Below are 12166 nucleotides of genomic sequence, written 5' to 3'. Positions count from 1 at the left end.
TCCATTGTCATTTGTAAATAACTTATTGTAGAAAAAACAGGTTCATAGCAGAAAATGTAAAACTTGCTCTTGTTCATAGTGGCTGAAGAGGTGTGAGAGGCGAAGTGGTTAAGAACTTGTTAGCATTCCAATTACAAGTACCTTTCCTAAGGCAAATCACAAGCCGGAAAAGCAGCCACAATTGCCATGCACTCTATCATTATTGCAGTGCAGATTACCATCAGCATTGTCTCGTGGGAGCCCCTAGCGACATTACGTGATACTGCAGCACCCGGCTTCTTCCTGGGTGACCTCGTTTCCATGGTGACCGCATTGCACCTGAGCTCGGTGCTCGTGTAGCTTTCTGAGAGGATTAGGAGCCGGGTAGGGCCCGGAAGGCTCCGGAGCTACCCTAAGGGCCACCGCACCGTACTTCAGCCAGAGGTCAGAGCACTGGTAGCCCGGTTTACTGTACAGCAAACAGGAGCTGGGAGCTGCAGGAGGCCTCCCGTCATGCATCGCTTTATTGTGACTGGTAGCTCGGGGAGATAGGGGACAGCCGGACTGAAGGACCGGGCCAGCGGACATGAGACGCCTCGGGAGCTGCATGGCATAAGGAGCTTCTTCTGTGTATTCCACACCTATTGTGAGGTAAGCCTGGCGGGCGTACGGTCATGTCCCGTATAACACTGCATTGTCACCGCTTGTGCCTCTGCTGTAACACCGAACACATTCATTACACGGCTTCTGTGGCTGAGTAAGGTGGTCATTACACGGAGTGGAATGCCTTGGCCGCATTATATTAGCGTCAGGAGCTGTGTAATCAATGTGTTCCGTTTAATATGGTGCCCACTTTTAGGTGATCTCTGCAAACCCATCACTTCAGGGATCCCGCCTTCAGCTGATAATGGAATCTTCTATTCTTTCTACCACTCCATCCCCTGCAGTTATTACCTTTTCTACCACTAGCCCCTCCCTCTTAGATTGTAAGCTCCAAGGATCAGGCCCTCCTATCCCTCTTGTATTCAACTGTATCATTGCTGTATTGTCTCCCGTTATATTGTAAAGCGCTGAGCAAACTGTTGGCGATATATCAGGGGCGGACTGACAAGTCATGGGGCCCCTGGGCAATAGGGGATCATGGGGCCCCTGTGTCCTTGCCCAAACTCAAAAAAGCCTATGAAAAAGGTACCAAGGGCATCTCATGGGGCCCCCTACTGACCCCGGGCCCTCGGGCAGTGCCCAAGTTTCCAAATGGTCAGTCTGCCCCTGGGATATATAAATCCTGTATTATAATAAAGGGACAAGGTGTTAACCCAATGCTACTGTCCTCCTTGTACACCATACCCTTCATACTTCGACCTCCTTACACACCGACCTCCTAATACACTGTCCCCCTCATACGACGTCCCCCTACACTCTGTCCTCATACTTTGACCTCTAATACACTGCCCCCCTTATACGTCGTCCTCTTAATACGTTGACCTCCTAATACACCGTACTTCTCATATTCCGTCCTCCTCAAACCCGGACTTCCTCATGCACTTTCCTCATACTTTGTCCTCCTCATATACCATACTTCTCAAATGTTGAAATTCTCATATGCCGACCTCCTGAAACCCTGACCTCATATTTCGACCTCCTCATACTTTGACCTTCTAATACACTGCCTCCCTATACGTCGTCCTACTCATATGTTGACATCCTAATACACCGTACTTCTCATATGCTGAACCTCTCACATTCTCAAACCCGGACTTCCTTATGCACTTCCTTTCTCATACTTTGACCTCCTCATATACCATACTTCTCATATGCTGAAATTATCATACGCCAGCCTCCTGAAACCCTGACCTGCTCATACTTTGACCTTCTAATACACTGCCTCCCTTATACGTCATCCTCCTCATACGTTGACCTCCTAATACACTGTACTTCTCGTATGCTGGACTTCTCATATTATTATTATACAGGATTTATATAACGCCAACAGTTTGCGCAGCATATTTTGTCCTGCTCAAACCCGGACTTCCTCGTGCATTCCCTCCTCATACTTTGACCTCCTCATATACTGTACTTCTCATATGCTGAAATTCTCATACGCCGACCTCCTGAAACCCTGACCTCCTAATAGTTTGACCTTCTAATACACTGCCCCCCTTATACGTCATCCTCCTCATACGTTGACCTCCTAATACATCGTACGTCTCATATTCCGTCCTCCTCAAACCCAGACTTCTTCATGCACTTTCCTCATACTTTGACCTCCTCATATACTATAGTTCTCATATGCTGAAATTATCATACGCCGGCCTGCTGAAACCCTGACCTCCTCATACTTTGACCTTCTAATACACTGCCCCCCTTATACGTCATCTTCCTCATACATTGATCTCCTAATACACTGTACTTCTCGTATGCTGGACTTCTCATATTATTATTATACAGGATTTATATAGCGCCAACAGTTTGCGCAGCATATTCCGTCCTCCTCAAACCCAGACTTCCTCATGCACTTCCCTCCTCAGATACTGTACTTCTCATATGCTGAAATTCTCAAACGCGGACCTCCTAAAACCCTGACCTCCTAACACTTTGACCTTCTAATACACTGACCCCCTTATACATCATCCTCCTCATACTTTGACCTCCTAATACACCGTACTTCTCATATGCTGAAATTCTCATACGCCGACCTCCTGAAACCTTGACTTCCTCATATTTCGACCTCCTCATACTTTGACCTTCTAATACACTGCCCTCCTTATACGTCGTCCCCCTCCTCATGCGTTGACCTCCTAATACACCGTACTTCTCATATGCTGAAATTCTCATACGCCGACCTCCTGAAACCCTGACCTCATATTTCGATCTCCTCCTACACCTCCCTCCTCATACTTTGACCTCCTCATACTTTGACCTTCTAATACACTGCCCCCTTTATATGTCATCCTCCTCATACGTTGACATCCTGATACACCGCACTTTTCATATGCTGAACGTCTCATATTCTGTCCTCCTCAAACCCGGACTTCCTTATGCACTTCCCTCCTCATATTTTGACCTCCTCATATACCATACTTCTCATATGCTGAAATTCTCTTACGCCGACCTCCTAAAACCCTGACCTCCTCATACACCGTCCTCCTCGAACCCTGACCTCCTCTTACACCAACCTCCTCATACTTCAACCTCCTCATTCATGGTCCCCCTCATACCTCATCCTCCTCTTACCCTGTCTATGCTGGGCTTGGGTGCCCAGTATTAGTGACCACGTTCTGTGTCATCATTCTGGTTCTCATTAGGACATGAACATGATTTGGCACTGGGTGTCAGAGGTCAGAATACATGTACAGTATTATTTCCCTTTTCGTACAGAGCCAGCATTAGTCAATAAGGTGTGCACTATGTTACACTCACACTTTAGGCTTCATTCATTTAGCCTTCTGCAATTGATTTAATTGGATAAAGGAGACATTTTCAGGGAAATAAAAGGCTACTTGCGCACTAGGCATTTAGCCAATGTGCATCCTATCCCAGTGTTTTAATGCAGAAGCAGAGGTGCATCATCCAGCCTTGCTGCCTACAGTCTGTCAAAGTCTATAGCAGGCTGAAATGCATTCAGACAGGGCCGATTGGTACTTGCATCTAGCATAGTATGCGTTCAGCGGCAGATGCCTGAAGCACAGGTATTCTGCTTCCTGGTCATAAGGCCCTAAACGCAAGTAGCACTCAGTACTGCATTCAGCCTCTGCTGCTGTTCTTTTTGTGAATTGGTGCCCAAAACTGACCTGCATATTCCAGATGAAGTATTACTAATGATTTGTACAGGGGTAAAATGATATCTCTCTCTGGAGTCTATACCTCTTTTAATACAAGAGGGGATTTCGCTCACTTTAGAAACTGCAGCTTGGCATTACATGCCATTATTAAGCTTATGATCTACCGGAAGTCCCAGATCCTTCTCCACCATTGATTCCCCCAATTGTACCCCCCTAGTATGTATGATGCATGTATATTCTTAGCCCCCAAGTGCATAACCTTACATTTATCAACATTATCATGTTATGGTCACTGCTACCCAGATGTTCTTTTATATGGACATTCGTAATAAGCTCTGCATGGTTTGAGATTACCTGGTCCAGCAGAGCATCATTCCTAGTTGGTGCCTCTATGAACTGTACCATAAAATTGTCCTGTAGTAGGTTTAAAAATGTTTGCTCTTTAACTGTTCCTGCAATACCATTACTCCAGTCAATTTCCGGGTAGTTAAAATCCCCCATTATTATCACTTTCCCAGCCCTTTCGATCTGTGCAAGGAGCTGAGTCTCCGCCTCCTCATTAACACTGGGAGGCCTATAACAAACTGCAATGATTACCTTTGTAGTACGCACCCCCATGTGCAGTTCTACCCATAATGCTTCAGCCTCATGACACTCTCCATCAACTAGTCCTCTTTCACACTCGCTCTGAGATCACTTCGCGCATAGAGTCAGACACCACTACCTTTCCTATTTACCCCGTCTCTCCGAAAGAGAACATAGCCAGGAATATTATTGGCCCAGTCATGTGAAGAATGAAGCCAAGATTCAGCAATACCAATTAAATCATAGTTGTCTTCATGCACCAAAGCTTCCAACTCACCTATTTTGCTTGGCAGACTTCTGGCATTGGTGAACAAACACTTTAATCCATTGACACCTTGTTCACAAATATTTTGCATATTTTTTATTTTCATACAAATGGTACCAATTCCACTGGTTGTTTGTAACATGGGAACTTTCTTATCATCTGCCATAGCCCTCCCCCCATCTTTCCCCATTCCCTCCACCAATAAGTACTGACCCCTGTCTGATCTGTCTTCATCAGCAGCTATTTCTAGCGCAACCCATATAGACAAAGAAAAATGCCATGTTTCCAGTGGTGTCAGTTCTTACCACAAAGTTGCTCTTGTGTGCTCTGAAGAAAAGTACTGCATGCAGTACTTTTCTTCAGCACAGGAGTTGCGACACAAACCATCTCATCACACCACTGTAAGGAATAGAACTATATTGAAATATCATTCAAAATATCAATAAATGTATGTGAAAATAATAAACAGTGGAATGCATTGGGATCTGCGCCTCCTAGTGCATGGCAGCAGTTGTGTGTTCAGTGCGGCATGCTAGTGTGAATGACCCCTAAACAGATTTTATGTTTCCCACATCATGTTGTGCTGTGTTTAAATTTGCATGCACTTAGACACTTTTAGGGCCAGTTCACACCACAAAAATGCACTCCAGATACATTCCAGATACGGTTTTGCTGACAGTTCATACCACACTCCGTTCCAGAGCAGTTTTGATGCAGTTTGTTATGTTCCAGTACAGTTCTGTGCAGAAAAAATGCAGCATGTTCTACTTTTTGTTTTCTGCACTGGAAGCTGACTGGAACTGACTGCACTAGTGTGAACTAGGGCCATTGGAACACATGCAAAACACTATGCATGCATTGTTGATGCAGAAAAAAAAATGCACTGGACTGCATCTGTGTAAACTAGCCCTTAGAGTATCTAATCTGCCCCTAGATACACATAATTCTTTTTTCTCTAAATACAGCTAAACTGAACATACCTTAACACAGGTGAACACACTGTGTGCATTTACAATTTGGCCTTGTTCACGCAGGCGTACTTAAGCAGATGTCTTTGCGAGGGGCCGTGTTTGTCCACACAGGGATATACAAGTGTTCTGTGCATCCCCCTGCAGGCAGTCCTATGCAGACAAACACAGCCGTTACATGGGCATATGCTTAAGTACACCCATGTGAACAAGGCCTTTATAATATCATATGCATTTAGAAATGTCCTATAAATACATGTATATCATGCCAGTGTGAATGAGGCCTAAGTCTAGGTTCACACCTATGTGTTTTTTAGTACCTAATGTGTCTTGCAGAAATGCACTACAGTTAATTTATCATGGTTTCCTATGGATCTAGTTCACTTCTGTGCGTTTTGTGCTGGTGTGTTTTTTTTGGAAAAGGTCGGGGACTTTTTTCCTGCAGCAGATTGCATTTTGCATGTAATAGACTTCAATGAACCTACCAAAAACACAAGTGTTGCATTTTGATGCATTTTTTTTGGGGGGGGGTGGCTAATAGGAAAGTATGACCGTTCTTTCTGTTTATGCAGTGGGACTTTACACTCTCTAGAACTCAAGTAGCATCAAAGTCACATCAAAGTAGTGTGGGAACGTTTGTGTCCAAAGTGGCAGGATAGGGTTAAGAGTTGGGGTTAGTGGTAAGTGTTAGGGTTAAGGTTAGTGGTAATCATTAGGGTTAGCAGTAATTGTTAGTGTTAGAACTACCCCTAATCATCACAGCTAACCCTAATGATTACCGCTAACCTTAACCCTAACATATAACCCTAACCGTAACATGCAGCTCTGGTCACATGAAGGTTCCTGCACTACTTTGATGCTACTTGAGTGCCAGAGAGTGTAAAGTTGCATCAAAGTCACTCAACATGAACAGCCAAACCCCCCCAAAATGCATCAAAAACGAGTGTTCAAAAACACACCACAAAACGTGCTGGAAAAACGCATCATCTGCAACCTGCATAGATGTGAACCTAGCCTTAAGGAGAGCAGCCTTGTCACTGAAGAAATAATATGTGATGCTGTAAGTGTGGAGGGGGCACTGTAACCTAATGCTCTGCGTTCATAATGCCAGCTCTGTGGCATTACACCCAACACTGCCAGTGTATATGTGAACATATGCTCCTTGACAAAGATGGAGGGAAATGCATCAAAAAGTTAGACCTGTATTAAACTCCTCTTGTTTGGACACATCCTACTGCTTAAAGTGGTAGAAAACCGCTGGAAAGGGGAAAAAATGTCCCATACAAAGTAATGTCATACTAGCAGATTAGGTAAAACGTATCTTAAAACGAAGCCCTCCAGCAGCGTCTTCCTTGCGGGTTTGTGAGCTCTGACAGGCCGGGTTGTGATGACTTCGCATGTGCACAGGAGTCCTGGGCCATGGCACACAGCTCTGAAGAGAGAATATCTCCTAAACAGTGAATGTTTACGAGACATTCATTTACCCTACAAGTAAGCTTTATTATAAGTTTACCTGTAGGTAAAATGTAACAAAATGAGTCTACTACCACTTTAAGACCCATGAGTGCCTCTACTGCTTTCTGTGCATCTACTGATATTACTTTGCTGCAGTGCAGTCAGGCTGGTACTTCCTGGATGTGTTGTGACTTGCAGTTGATTATATATGTGTACTGTGGATATGTAGCTAGCACTTTTGGACATACAGACTTAGGAACAGTTTCTGTGTGAATTGGAGATAAATGTACGGAACCTGTAACTGCTGCGTGACTGCCAAAATAAACAGCAATTGCGAGCCTGCTGGGAACAGAACATGTCAGAATGGGCTTGAACAGAAGCTGCAGAAACATTAGTATGGGGAGTTGGTGCAGTTCTGCATACGCAGGAAATGTTAGAACTGAACTTCAGCCAAAACTGTTTTTGTTTTGAAGAGTGGAGAAGGAATGGATGTTCATACTGTGTCATTGCAAGAAATGAGGGGAAATGGGGTAAATTGGAATTAAATGATACAGTGATAAAAATTCAAACAGAAGTTCTAATTTATCCCCAGCTTACTACAAGCATTTTGTTGCCATTTCTCTTCCTATTAACCACTTGCCCTACAGAGGATTGCCCCTCCTGACCAGGTAATTTTTTGTGTGACGGTGCTGCTATATTTTACCTGACAATTGCACAGTCATGCAACGCTGCACCCAAATCAAATTTATGTCTTTTTTTGCACTATAAACAAAAAAAGATTGACAATTTTGAAACAAAAAACAATATTTTTGACTTTTTGCTATAAAACATATCCAGTAAAAAAATTTAAACTCAAATTTCGGCATAAATTTCGGCCAAAATGTATTCTGCTACATGTCTTTGCTAAAATAAATCACAATATGTTTAAATAACTTGGTTTACAAGAAAGTTATAGTGTCTACAAATGGTGGTATATATACTGAAATTTTTAAAAAAAATTATACTAGTAATGGCGGCGATCAGCGACTTATAGCAGGACTGCGGCGGGCATTTTGACACTGGGAGAGGAATTGACTAACCGACAATGACACATACAATAAGTGCTAATGAAAAAAAGCACTGACACTGTACTAATGACACTGGGCAGGAAGGGGTTAGCAACTGGGGCGATCAAAGGGTTAACTGTGAGCTGTTTTACTATGTTGTCTGTGTGTGCTTTACTGTGTAAGCACGCTGCTTTGTATTGCTCTGCTATGCAGAGTTTCTAATTTATCCCCAGCTTATCCCCAGCTAATTTATCCTCAGCTTTATCCTGCTATGCAGAGCAATACCAAGCAGCATGTTGGTGCTACCAGGGGAGAGATCTGTATGGTTTACATACAGACCTCTCCTCTGTCACTGTTCCTCGGCGATCAGCAGGCGCCAGCGGGGAATCTACGGCCAGAACCCAGTGATCGACCGCTGTAGCCGCCAATGGCAGCACGGGTAGGGCGGCCCACGCATGTGCCCCCTACCCGGAAATGCAAAATCACGTGTATATATATGTGATTTTGCACAGCCCTGCCACCCTGTAGCAGTATTTCTGATAAAGGGCGGTTGGGAAGCGGTTAATATAGAATTCCAGTCAAAACATAACCAAGCCTAAACCTGCTCCCACCCCCATTCTAAGTCTATTCTATCTACAATATAAAAGAAAAGATGTCTATACTTACTCATGTGGTCTGGTCACATGATCAGCTTTCAGAGCTGGCTTCACTGTAGAGGAGGGGCAGCTGACAACAGATGCCCCATAGTAAATCTATGGGTGAAATCATTGGTCAGGCTCTGCAGCCATTGTTGCTGTTCTCTCCTTTTCACCGAAGCCACTGCTAGAGAGATCATGTGACCTGGCCAGAGCGACTTCAGAATAGGTAAGTTTAGACATCTCTTTTTACAGGGTAGATAGAATAGTCTTAGAATGGGGGTAGCAGTAGATTTTAGCTTAGGTAGGTATTGACTGTAATTACACATCATGTGTAAAATCATGCAATGAACTGTTTTGTTAACTGTGGTTAATTTTTTATTCATATCCATTCATTTCATTGGGGAGCTGCATTTTTGCTGTGATTTTGAAAAGCGCACCAAAAATGCAGCATGCAGTACTTTTCAAAATGCACCGCACTCGCAGCGCAGTGGTGTGAAGAGTCCCATAAGGTTTAAAGGGAAATATTTTATTATATTTTTCTTGTGTTTTTAGCATGGTAAAAATTCAACAAACATACTTCAGTGTGAAAGGGCCCTAAAATATGAAAGTGTGTGAGATCAATTATAAAACACAGAAAATATGGAGGCGTGTCTGAAGTTGATTTTACAGAAGACTGAAATATGGCAAGACTGTTAAGCTGGCCATGCATTATGCAATTTTCTTTTTGAATTTTTTTTAGATTTACCTTCAACTATGTAGTACAAGGGCCTGCCTGATTGCATACAATTTGAAAGTGTTTAGGTTTGACATCATATTATATGGTTTTGGTAAATCTAAAGGAAAATTTGTACAAGAAAATTGTATTATGTATGGCCAGTCTATCCAAAAAGTGATTGCTCACCCCATTATCTACTAATAGATGTTGAGGAGGCACGTAGTGACACACAAACAGTGGATGTGGTAGAAATATAAATGAATGGGGTTGTAGCATTGGTTCACAAAGGAGCAGTCTTGGTAGAGAATGAATTATCTTGCAGATGCTATATCCTACAAGAAAATAATAAGTGTGCCAGGTATGGTGATGGCAGTTATGTACACAACACAGTCAGGGGCATGTCACACTAGTGATCCTGATGTTGGCGACAACTCACTAAAAACTATATAGAAAATACCTGCTTTCTTGTATCACTTCCTCGCTGGCTGGATGAATGAGGCTTCTCTCCTTTGCTGACAGGCATTAAACTGACAAGGAGAGAGCGACATCTTCCTCACTCAGCCAATGAAAGAGCAACACATAGAAACAGGTGAGTATTGTTCTACTGTGTTTATCTCTGTATAGTGTTCCTTTCACTGGTGGGCTCTCCATAGCCACAGGATTGCTAGTATGACATGGTCCATAGGACTGACCCATACAATAGGATTAGTTAGTTACAATCACAGAATGCCAAAACATTTGGAATTTTCATACACCAGATATCAAATATTGACAACTACATATCAAGATACAAATTTTTATTTTTTCACAATAAAAACGATTATAAATAAAACAAATTAAAAAGGGAAAAGATTCTGAATCTTTAATATAGGTGCACCCAAAGCAAAATCCAACCCTCTATAACCGTATTACACTTGTTCATTGAGATATCCAAATGCTCTGTCCAAGAAAGGACCGTGTACTATACTATAATAACATTTTATACAAAGAGGGAGGAGAAGAGGGTCACCGATGAGCTCTTCTGAAGAGTATAGGATTGGTTTGTGTAAATTCCCTCCCACTTGACTTCTTGATTAACTTGGTCTCCCAGAGAGGACAAGCAAGTGATGAGCTTTCTGAATATAAGTAATTTAAATATACAGGTATGAATACTGTTTACAGAAAATGCAAAACACAGATGAAATACATTCAGTGACCAAAAACTAACCTTTAAGGGTAAGCCCCATGCATCATCCATTCCCCTGCCCATTAAAAAAAAATTGTTATTAGCCACTTAGGCACTCTTCCACAATAGAGAGAGAGAGCTTATGGGTGCAATTTATCCCAGAATGTCAGAGGGGGGTGGGGGGTACACAGAACCTCTTCTTTTGCTTTTCTGTCTAATTGTTTGAAAAGTTTAAAATGTGTGACCATTTTCCTTTAAAAAGGAAAGGAATTGTTTGTAATTAGCAGGCACATATTTTCTTATTACCTAAGGCATGGTTCACATTATTGTGGAGTGGGAAGGAGTATTCTGCATGTCGCATAGGGCACATAGGACAGCCTATTCAAGTGATGCATGTTCAACTATGCACATTTGTCACCTAAAAAGAAGCTCCTGCTCCTTTTCGGGTAAAAAGCTTTATGAGTTTTGTGAAGGCTTGGTTTTCCACGAATGCTACATGATCCTGTGGTGAGAAAATCATGGCAGAATCGCCTCTTGTTTGGGGTGCCATTGAAGGATAATGGTGTGTTGTGTTGTGCTTGCTGCAGCAGAATCTCAGCGACTCTGTCCACGATCCCAAATCAGGAGTCATAAACGAGGCCTAAAAGCTACTTTTGATGGGACTTTTTACATGCTTACTGTTCCATATTTTTTCCTTTTTTTTTTTTACATGTAGAGATTTGTAGATTAGGTGCTAGAGCAGTGGTTCTCAACCTTCCTAATGCCGCGACCCTTTAATACAGTTCCTCATGTTGTGGTGACCCCAACCATAAAATTATTTACCCAGTAATTATAATTTATGAAGTGTCGTTTTACCTTCAATACTGCTGCTTTCAACACAGTAGCTGCTTTCAACACAGTAGCTGCTTTCAACACAGTAGCTGCTTTCAACACAGTAGCTGCTTTCAACACTGTAGCTGCTTTCAACACTGTAGCTGCTTTCAACACTGTAGCTGCTTTCAACACTGTAGCTGCTCTTTACACATCGGAAATATGTGTTTTCCAATGGTCTTAGGTGACCCCTGTGAAAGGGTCTTTCGACCCCCCAAAGGGGTCGCAACCCACAGGTTGAGAACCACTGTGCTAGAGGAATGATACATTTGCCGCTATCATTTTAGGGTTTTTGCACAAGGAAGGCTTGGCCCATTTAACAATTTCCAGCATATTTCCCCATCCGGGCAGCCCCGGTACAGCGTACAGTCTCCAATTCACGTGGTTGGATGTGCACTGCTGTATTTTTGTATACAGCGGTGCTATCGTAAACACGAGTACAGCATATGGTAGTACTTGTGTATATAATAGCGCTGCTGTATACACAAGTACGGCAGTGCAGTCATTCATGTACATTGCACCTGGGCTGTCTGGGCGAAGATAATATGCCTGCAGTTACATAGAACGGTACAGCTGCCCGTGTGCAAAAACCCTGACAATGGTTGCCTAACAGTTGTGGTAAGATATCTGGCTGACAGGATTACACTTTTTTTTTTATTGTGTCAGCTGACTTACATTGTGAGAAGAAGCAATAGAGC

General features: G+C 42.8%; 1 protein-coding gene across 2 annotated transcripts in view; it reads left to right on the top strand.

Moving 5' to 3' along the window:
- Window positions 1-281: 281 nt before the first annotated feature.
- The window catches only part of CCDC92 (coiled-coil domain containing 92), a 100303-nt gene continuing 88418 nt past the window's right edge, over window positions 282-12166 (top strand). For both annotated transcript variants that reach the window (XM_089653684.1, XM_089653681.1), the window contains exon 1: window positions 282-630. The gene's annotated coding sequence lies outside the window, so the exon portion shown is untranslated. The remainder of the gene's footprint in view (window positions 631-12166) is intronic.

The sequence above is a fragment of the Staurois parvus genome, unplaced genomic scaffold, assembly GCF_062004578.1.
Source record: "Staurois parvus isolate SC_StPar_1 unplaced genomic scaffold, SC_StPar_1.0 ptg000719l, whole genome shotgun sequence".
In the NCBI taxonomy this organism is placed as follows: domain Eukaryota; kingdom Metazoa; phylum Chordata; class Amphibia; order Anura; family Ranidae; genus Staurois; species Staurois parvus.
The sequence above is the reverse complement of the archived record's forward strand: the minus strand, read 5'-3'. Positions and strand labels throughout refer to the sequence as shown.